This window comes from Carlito syrichta, unplaced genomic scaffold (assembly GCF_000164805.1).
Source record: "Carlito syrichta isolate Samal-C Ts95f unplaced genomic scaffold, Tarsius_syrichta-2.0.1 Scaffold301931, whole genome shotgun sequence".
Classification (NCBI taxonomy): Eukaryota; Metazoa; Chordata; class Mammalia; order Primates; family Tarsiidae; genus Carlito; species Carlito syrichta.
In genome coordinates this window covers 82795-92010 of record NW_007246027.1, presented here as the reverse complement: position 1 = coordinate 92010, position 9216 = coordinate 82795, and positions in this window count along the sequence as shown.

Sequence of the window (9216 nt, the reverse complement as noted above, 5' to 3'; positions counted from 1 at the left end):
TCACAAATGAATATAAGTCATTCTGGAAAGCTTGTTTATAAAAAGAATGATCAAAGTAAAATGCTTTAAAGCTTTAAGGGAGACTGTTATCTAGACAATTTACTTTTGACATTAGATCAATTCCCAATGGTACTAAAAAAAAAAAAAAACAAGAACTACTGAGCTTGTGCATTCTTAAAACATGTTTAGAAAGTTGAATAAGACATATTTACTCAGGTTTATGCCAGAAATGTATAGATTTTCCAATCAAAGTGTATGGTCCATGAATAAGTAGTATCAATATCCCATGGGAACTCATTAGAAATACAAAACGCCAGTCTTGCTCCCCAGACCTAGTATGTCAAAGTCTGAATGTTACCAGTATTTCCACATGATTCTTACACACATTAAAATTTGAGAAGCACTGGTTTAGTAAACTTAAAAAAATTTATTATAGGAAATTGAGAGAGAGATCCACAAAATTGAGTTGATGTGTTGGATAATTGCTAAGCTGTTATGTAGTTAACTGACTTTAAACAAGATATCAACACTCTGACACCTGAACTATAGTATAGAATAAGGTCCAGGTACCAGACTGGCCCCATTGGGTGCACATGCTGGGCAGATCCAAATAATACTACAATGACTTTTAAAATTGAACTGATATTGAAACTACAGCCCACAGAAAACAAGACAGGACACACAGCCTGAAACTAATTGGTGAAATACCTACTAAAACAAAATGAAACAAAACATTCTTAGGAAATTTAAATAGGACATTGACCATATCTAAAATTACTTAACATACAAAAATTCAGGAAACTCTTACCAACTCAAACAGGGAAAGATAATCAACAGATTTGAAACCTGAGATGTTCAAAATATTAGAATTTGTCAGATAATTTAAAGCAGCTATTATAACCATGTTCAATGAAGTAAGGGCAAACACTTCTGAAATTAAAGCTGACTCAGCAGAGAAATCAAAGTTATAATAAAAGAATCAAATACAAATTTTAGAACTGAAAATAGAATCATTAAAATAAACAATTCACTGAATGGGCTCAGTAGTAGAATGGTGATGACAAATGAAGTCAGTGAACTTAAACATAGATCAACAGAGTTGAGGCAATCTGAACAAGAATAAAAATGATAAAAATGAACAAGCATCACAGACCTGTGGGATAATATTAAAAGGTTAAACACACATACCATTGGAATCCCACAAGAACAGGAGGAAAATATTGTTTTAGGAAAAAGCAGTAGCTGAAAATGTCCTAAATTTTGTGACAGGCATATCCTTACAGATTTAAGGACTTTATTTTTGAGGATAAACTAAAGAAAAAACTCACACCCAAATACATCTCGATCAAAGTGTTGAAAACCAAGGTCTTAAAAAAAAATCTCTAAAGCAACCAGATAAAAATGACACACTACTTATAGGGCACACTAATTCAAGTGGCTGTGAAATTCTCATCAGAAATCTTGAAGGCTAGAATACAATGGAACAACATGTTTGAAGTGCTGAAGGAAAGAACTGTTTACTCAGAATTCTACAGCCACTGAAAATATCCTTTAGGAATAAAAATGAAAAAAAAAGACATTCTAAGATGAAGGGAGACCGAAAAGATATTCTCAATAGTAGTCCTATTCAAAAAAAAATGCTTAAGAAAGTTACTCAGGGAGAAGGGAAATTAAACCAGAAGGAAACTCAAAATTTTTCAAAGAAAAAGCAACCAAACTGGCCAATGTTTATGTAAATATAATAGACTATGTTTCTCCTCTTGAATTTTTTAAAATGTGTGTGATGATTGAAACCAAAAGTTATAATTATCGTCTGACGGGATTTCTCCGTTATATACATGCAATACATATGGCAACCACAACATAAGGGGGAAGAGCAGGGGAATGTACAAATTTAAGTTATGATCCCTAGAGAAACCACTGGGAACGACCTCAAGAGAAACAGTGAAAAATCAATAGATACGTTGAAATGGAATAGTAGAGAAAAAATTTAAATATCCCCAAAGAAGACAGGAAAAGTGGAGAAATGAAAAACACAGTGGGCAAACAGAAAATAGGCAATAAAATGGCAGACCTAAATCTAACCATATAAATAATTACATTAAAATGTAAATGATTCCAGCATATCAATTTAGTGGGAAACTGCCAGGGGCGGGGGGAGGGGCGGGATCGGCAGTAGTGGAAACTGCTGGGGTGTGGGGGAAGGCTGGCGGGGGGCACATCTTATCAACAAGGGTACCTGCATAATGAACGTTTGTATACCTAACCCTGAACTGTACCCCACATATTTAAAATAAAAAAATTTAAAACAAACAGCAACAAAAACCAATTAAAGATAAAGATTTTCCAACTGGATAAAAAGAACAAGACCAAGTTAAATGCTGTCTACAAGAAACACACTTTAAATGTAGCACTATAGACTGGTTAAAAGTAAAAGGGTAGAAAATGATATGCCATGCAAACACTTACCACAAAAAGCTGAAATCACTCCATTACTATCAGTCAAAGGAGACTTCAAAGCAAGGAACATTTTCAGGAATAAAAACAATAAAAATTTAATAACATCATAAATGTGTTATGTCTCCTTCATCAAGAAGACATGACAACCCTAAATGTGTATGTACCTAAAAAAAGAGCTTCAAGCCACAGGACTCAAAAACTGATAAAACTGAAAGGAGAAATAAAAAAATGCACAATTACTTTTGGAGACTTCTCACTCCTCTCTTGGTAATCAGAACAAGTAGACAGAAAATCAGCCAGGACTTTGCAGCCCTGAACAATACGATCAGGCAACTCGATCTAATTGAACACTCACACTACATAATTTTAAGGTTTATTATAAGACTACAGTAAGCCAGATAGTGTGGTATACTTAAGAAAAGACACAAAGATTAATACCACAGAATAGAGAGACCAGTCATAGAACCACACAAATCGATTCTTCACAACTTTTATGACATTGCAAAGGCAATTCCATGGAGAAAGAGCAGTCTTTTCAATGAAGAGTTTTGAAATAGTTGGACATCTGCATGCCAAACAAACAAGCTATGCCACAAAATTTTGTAAAGTTTATGAAAAAATTAACTCAAAATGGCCCATATACTTAAATGTAAAAAGTATACAACTATTAAGAAAAAACAACAACAAAAAGTCTTCATGACTTTAGGGTGGACAGAGTTGATACAACACCAACATGATAATAAAAAGTAGATTATTTTGAAGTTAAAAAGTTTTTAATTTTTTTTTTTTTTGAGTTGGAGTCTCACTCGGTCACCCAGACTGGAGTGCAGTGGCCACTCCCGGCCACCGCAGCCTCGACCTGCTGGGCTCCGGCGATCCTTCCGCCTCAGCCTTCCAAGTAGCCGGAACTACAGGCGCATGCCACCACGCCCGGCTAATTTTTGATTTATTGTAGAGATGAGGTTTCGCCAGGTTGCCCCGGTGGGTCTCGAACATGCGGGCTTATGCAATCTACTCACCTTGGCCTCCCAAAGCGCTGGGATTACAGGCTGAGCCACTAAGCCTGGCAGTTTTAATATTTTTAATGTCTGTGAAAGACACCACTTTAAGAGACTGGGAAAATATTTGCAAATCACATATTTGACAAAGGACTCATATCCAGAATATAAAATAATTCCCAAAGCTCAAACATAAGAAATCAAATAACCTAATTTTTAAAAGGGGGCCAAGGATTTAACAGATATGTAACCAAAAAATATTTGCAGATTAAAAATAGGCACAAGGGAACATTTCCAGCATTAAGGAAGTCAAATCAAGTTATTAGAAATATGCACATTTAAATCATAATTAGATGCCACGGCACGTTTATTAGAATGGTGAAAACATGCACACAGACACGACCTGACACTAGCGATGTGGACTAATTGGGATGATCTCATTTAATTCATATATTGCTTATAGGAATGCAAAGTGGTACAGTCACTATGGACAATGTTCCGGCAGCTTCTTGTAAAGTTAAACATGAACTTGTTATTTATTTGTTTTTTATTTTTATTTTTGAGTTGGAGTCTCACTCTGTCACCCAGACTGGAGTGCAGTGGCTGCTCCCAGCCACTGCAACCTCAACCTGCTGGGCTCCGGTGATCCTTCTGCCTCAGCCTTCCAAGTAGCTGAAACTACAGGCACACGCCACCATGCCCAGCTAATTTTTTATTTATTGTAGAGACAAGGTCTCGCCAAGTTGCCCAGGTGGGTCTCGAACCCGCAGGCTCAGGCAATCCACTCACCTCGGCCTCCCCAAGCGCTGGGATTACAGGCTGTGCCACTGAGCCTGGCTGGTACTTGTTATTTAAAGCGGCCATCCCCATCCTGAGTTTTTATCATATAGCAATGAAAACCAGAAGTTTCTCATACAAGGTCACACAAACATCTGTATGTGAATGTACATGGCAGCACCACGCATAATCACCAGCAATCTGAAATTATGCAGATTTCTTTAATGAGTGAGTGGGTGCACAGAGTGAAATACTGATCAACGCATGACTTGGACGTTGGAAGTGCTGCTGCTGATTAAAATGATGCCTTGAAAGTTTGTATTCTATTTACGTGACATCCTGGAAAAGACAGCACCGCAAATGGACATCCAGGCAGGGGAGGCAAGAGGATGTGGGTAGGGAGAGCATGTGGCTAGGATGGGACAGGATAGCTGGGTTTTTGCTGGGGAGGGAGCTGTCCTGTATTTACATCAGTCTACACATTTTTAGAAGTCATAGAGTTGTACACTAAGAAAAGTGAATTTTGATGTATGCAAATTTTAAAAATAAGCGTCTAAAGATAGTTTAGAAGCAGTAACATTTTAATGTCATTATTTTCAGTGTCATTATGCATTCTTACCTACAATTTTTCAAAAATGCAGGACTACCAACACGTTGTAAAAATGAAATCCCAATGTTACAAGGCTGGCACCAGATTCCAATAGCTTGCCTTAAAATACACGCCGATAACTAGTTTGCCTGTCTCAGTGTTTCTTTCCTGTATCAGATGACACAGTCATGATGTGAAAGTCATTGTGAGTTGTACCGAGCTGGGAAAAGTGAACGTTTCAGATACCTTAATTGGCGTAGGGTCTATTAGGCCTTCTCCTGAAGGCCAGTTCTCCTTTCACCCGACTACAGGGTAGGGCCACGGATAGGAATCTGACTAGTGGGTCAAGCTTAGTGGGAAAGTCATTTTTAAAATAATTTTTCACTGGCAAAGACGTCATTGCATTCATCCATCCACACATCAACTATCTAAATTTGATATATGTATCCAGTAGAGTGACATGGTTCAATAAGTGATTACTCAGTTCCTTTTCAGTTACCTGATTGTATATCACTTGAGGCTAGTTATTTTATTCATCTAAATCTCAGCTTACACAATTTTACAAGGTAATAATATTCTTTGCTCTAGTTTAAAGACCATGGAATTCGAATTAGAAACTCAAATAAAAGCACTTTACAGAGTAGAGTATGTGTGTGAATGAATTTCACGTAATAATCAAACTTCTTCCTCTTTTCCCTCTTTTACCCTAAACTCTAGGGTTTCCCAGAGTTCTGGGAGAAAAACAAAAAAAGCCATCAAGCACCCAGGGGAGAGCAAATTGCTCCCAGTAAATAATAATGGATGGGGAAGGACTTCTTGTATCTATCGTCAGACTTCATGTGCGTGTACGTGCCCACGCACACACACACACAGATATGCACATAGATACACACTCACACACACGTACACAGCCTGAAATGGAACGTAATGCAGTGGCTTTGTAGTTCAGTCTTCAGGCAGAAAAAATGAAGTCTTTTTTAAGACTGTATGACTTGGAAGTGGGCCAGGAGTCGCTTCCTGGTATCTGTTCCCACATATTAAGTGGTGACGACTTGTGGGATGCTGGTTTAGGTTTGCCCAAACCCTATACTCCTACACGCCTCCCTTTCCCTTTCCTGAGACCCCAGCACCCCTGTGATGCCCCCGTTTTCCCGGGGAACAAGAATTGAATTAGAACAATGTATTTGGGGTCCCTGCTTAATGAGTCTGAAATTTCTTTTGCATGATGCACTTTAGTCAAACTGGAGATTTGTTTTCCGTTGAGGCCAATATACTTTTAAAATGTGTTAAAATATTAATAGGCAGTCTAGCTTTCCTGGAAGGAAACAGCTACACTGGAGCCTTGTTACGGTCGTTTTTCTTGAGCCCATGCCTTGGGGCAGTCTTATAATGAAGCCGTTTAACTCAAGAACCTTGCACTCTGTCGAAGGCGCGTGTCCTTAAATGGAACCGTTCTGTAATGGAGTGCTGTAGTAGCCTCAGGAATATGGTGACATTACAGAATTTTTGGCAGCCATGTTTTGTATGACAAAGCATCACTCATTTTTCTCAACACTGCAACCAAGACTCATACTTTACAGGGATGCATTTCAAGTGGCTTTCAGCCAATAACTGAAATGCCCAAGCCAACTTGGTTAAAAGAAAAAAAAAATCACTTTTTAGATAAGAAAATTGTCTATCATTATAATGTCAAGAAGCCAATTATATATCAAAGGCAGTGAATTATATTATGTATAATATATGCATTTAATAAGAATGAAACATGTTCTTTACCATAATTTCTCTTTATTTTCATTCTTCTTATGAAACACAACTTTTTCTGATGTTCAAATAAACATTTGTCCTAACATTTGTTAGATGGATTCTAACGACTATTTGGTCATGGTGGTGATGTTGAAATTTATAGAATTATATTCTCTATAATTATTTGATCCAGACTGTTGCATACACATAAAAGTAAAATTGATATTTAAAATAAAAGAGCTGTCTAAGTGTTGTTGATTTTCTAAAAAAAAAAAATAGGTTTGAAAAGCCAAAAGGTTTGGTAAACTTTGTGTTTACACACTGTGTGTGTGTGTGCATGGTAATTTATTCATTTTGTTTTGTTTTATTTTTGATTTGTTGTAGAGAAGAGGGGTCACCAAGTTGCCTGGGCTGGTCTCGAACATGCGGGTTCAGGCAATCCACTCGCCTCGGCCTCCCAAAGTGCTGGGATTACAGGCTGAGCCACCAAGCCCGGCCAATTTATTCATTTTAAAGGAAATTGAACTAAACTGTAAGATGTTACTTTTTCAAGGGAAAGGAAAATATTGAAGAGATTATAAACAAAGTCAAGCAAAATGAAAACTTTGTTCCATCAAGTATGCTATTTTGTTTTGGTTTTTAGATTAGGAAACATAGTTTATTTAGAGAGTAAATTAGAGAGAAAAAGGGGAGATTCATCTCCCCAAGGTAGGGGAGGGGCCCAAAGTCAGGAAACACGGCCTGGCCACAGCTCAAAGAGCACATGGCCACACCATAGCTTAGCAAGGCAATGGCCGCAATGGCCTGGCAATGGCCAAGTATGTATGCTATTTTGAAGCATTCCATAAGGATGCAATGAACAAGGAGAAATCCAATTTCACTTAAAAGACACCCCAGTTCTACTGAAATGTTTTAAGATAAACATCCTGAATGGTAGGATTTAATCTACATCAACTTTGCATTTTGGGCATTGTAAAAACTACAAGATTGTCTAATGATGATGACTCTTATAGGGAACTCATTTAGCTGACAGACGGACATACAGGCAAAACGATGTATGTGATGTTTAACAACAGTGACATAGTGTGAAGAGTGTCACAAACTCAGAGTGTCATATGACTGAATCCACACCAGTTAGTGTGACCTGTAGACTTTACAAATAGAAACAAGATCACGGTTCTATAATAACCTAAACTTTATGAATAAACGATATGAGGTCTGACAGTTAAATCTGCGAACTCATCCTAGAAAAAAATGTTACATACCTCACTGCTGGACATTGCTATGGTAACCTTTGAAGTGCTCCCCTTAGGAAGCCATGCACCAACGCCAGTGACTAGTCCACCCATCAAAGCAATTTTGAAGCTCTTTTTCTGGAACGGCCATCAGAGCTGTTGATGTGCTACCCTTGATGTCCTGAATGTCATCAAAATGTCCTCCTTTCAGTATTTCCGTTATCTTTGGGTAAAGAAAAAGTCATTGGGGACAAGATCAGGTGAGTAGAGAGGGTGTCCCAATACAGTTATTTGTTTACTGGCTAAAAAAGTCCTTCGCAGACAGTGCTGTGTGAGCTGCTTCATTGTTGTGATGCAAGAGCTCCTTCAGGACCGTTTTTACACATACCTTTATCATGCCAAGATTTTCAGTTAAGATTTTCCTGTTTCTTTATCAATGTTTATTTGGTCTGCTATGCTTTTCACATCCAGCTGACAATTCTGATGCACAGTCTGATGAAGTTTTGCAATGTTTTTGTCAGTTCTGCTTGTTACTGGCCGTCCTGACCTCTCTTCATCAGTGATAGATACAGTAAGGCTTTCCCTTCCCTCAGAAAAACATTGAATCCATTTGTCCACTGCTGTTTTCTTCAGGGCATTATTCCCATAAACTTGGACTAACATGTCCCTGACTTCACTTCCACTCCAGCCAAGTTTAACAGGACATTTAATGTTTGTTTGTGGCTCTAATTCAAGCTCCAACATTCTAGCAATGGCACACAAAATCATGCAACAATAATGAACGCCACTCAGCAAGACACCAACACACATTGAGATGAACACAGCTGTGAGACAGTGATACACCAAGGTGATGAAATCTTACCGAGTTGTTTGTACAGGGCTGCCAACGTACATGCATGACGGCAAGTTTGCAAACTTAGTTTTCAGACCTCGCAAGTCTTCTGAAAATACAAACTGTAAAATTACTGCATTATTGGGCATTCCTAAATTATTTTGTGGGTATTGCCCATAAGTGTTTTTATAGTTTTAAATAACATGTTCCTAGGGTACTAACATGCAGAGGAATTTTACATTTGTCCATAGTATGTAATAGAAAAAAAACAAAAAACTTTGGAGTAAAGCCATTTTTTCCCCTCCGTTTTGGACAAGCATATTGCATTTTTATTGTAGACGACCATGCCACTCCCCAAAATTCCTCTAAATTCTAAGAAAATCATACAGACTTTGTTCCACTTATAAAAACAACAAACATACAAACCTCATGTTAAGTAGAGCTTTGCTATGAAAGTGACAGCCAGCAAGTCTATGGACAAACATCAAAGGCATCTCATGGGAGTTTGTTGGAAACGCACTATTCCAGCCACCCTTCACATTGCTGAATGGGAATCTGCATTCTTTTTTTTTTTTTTTTTTT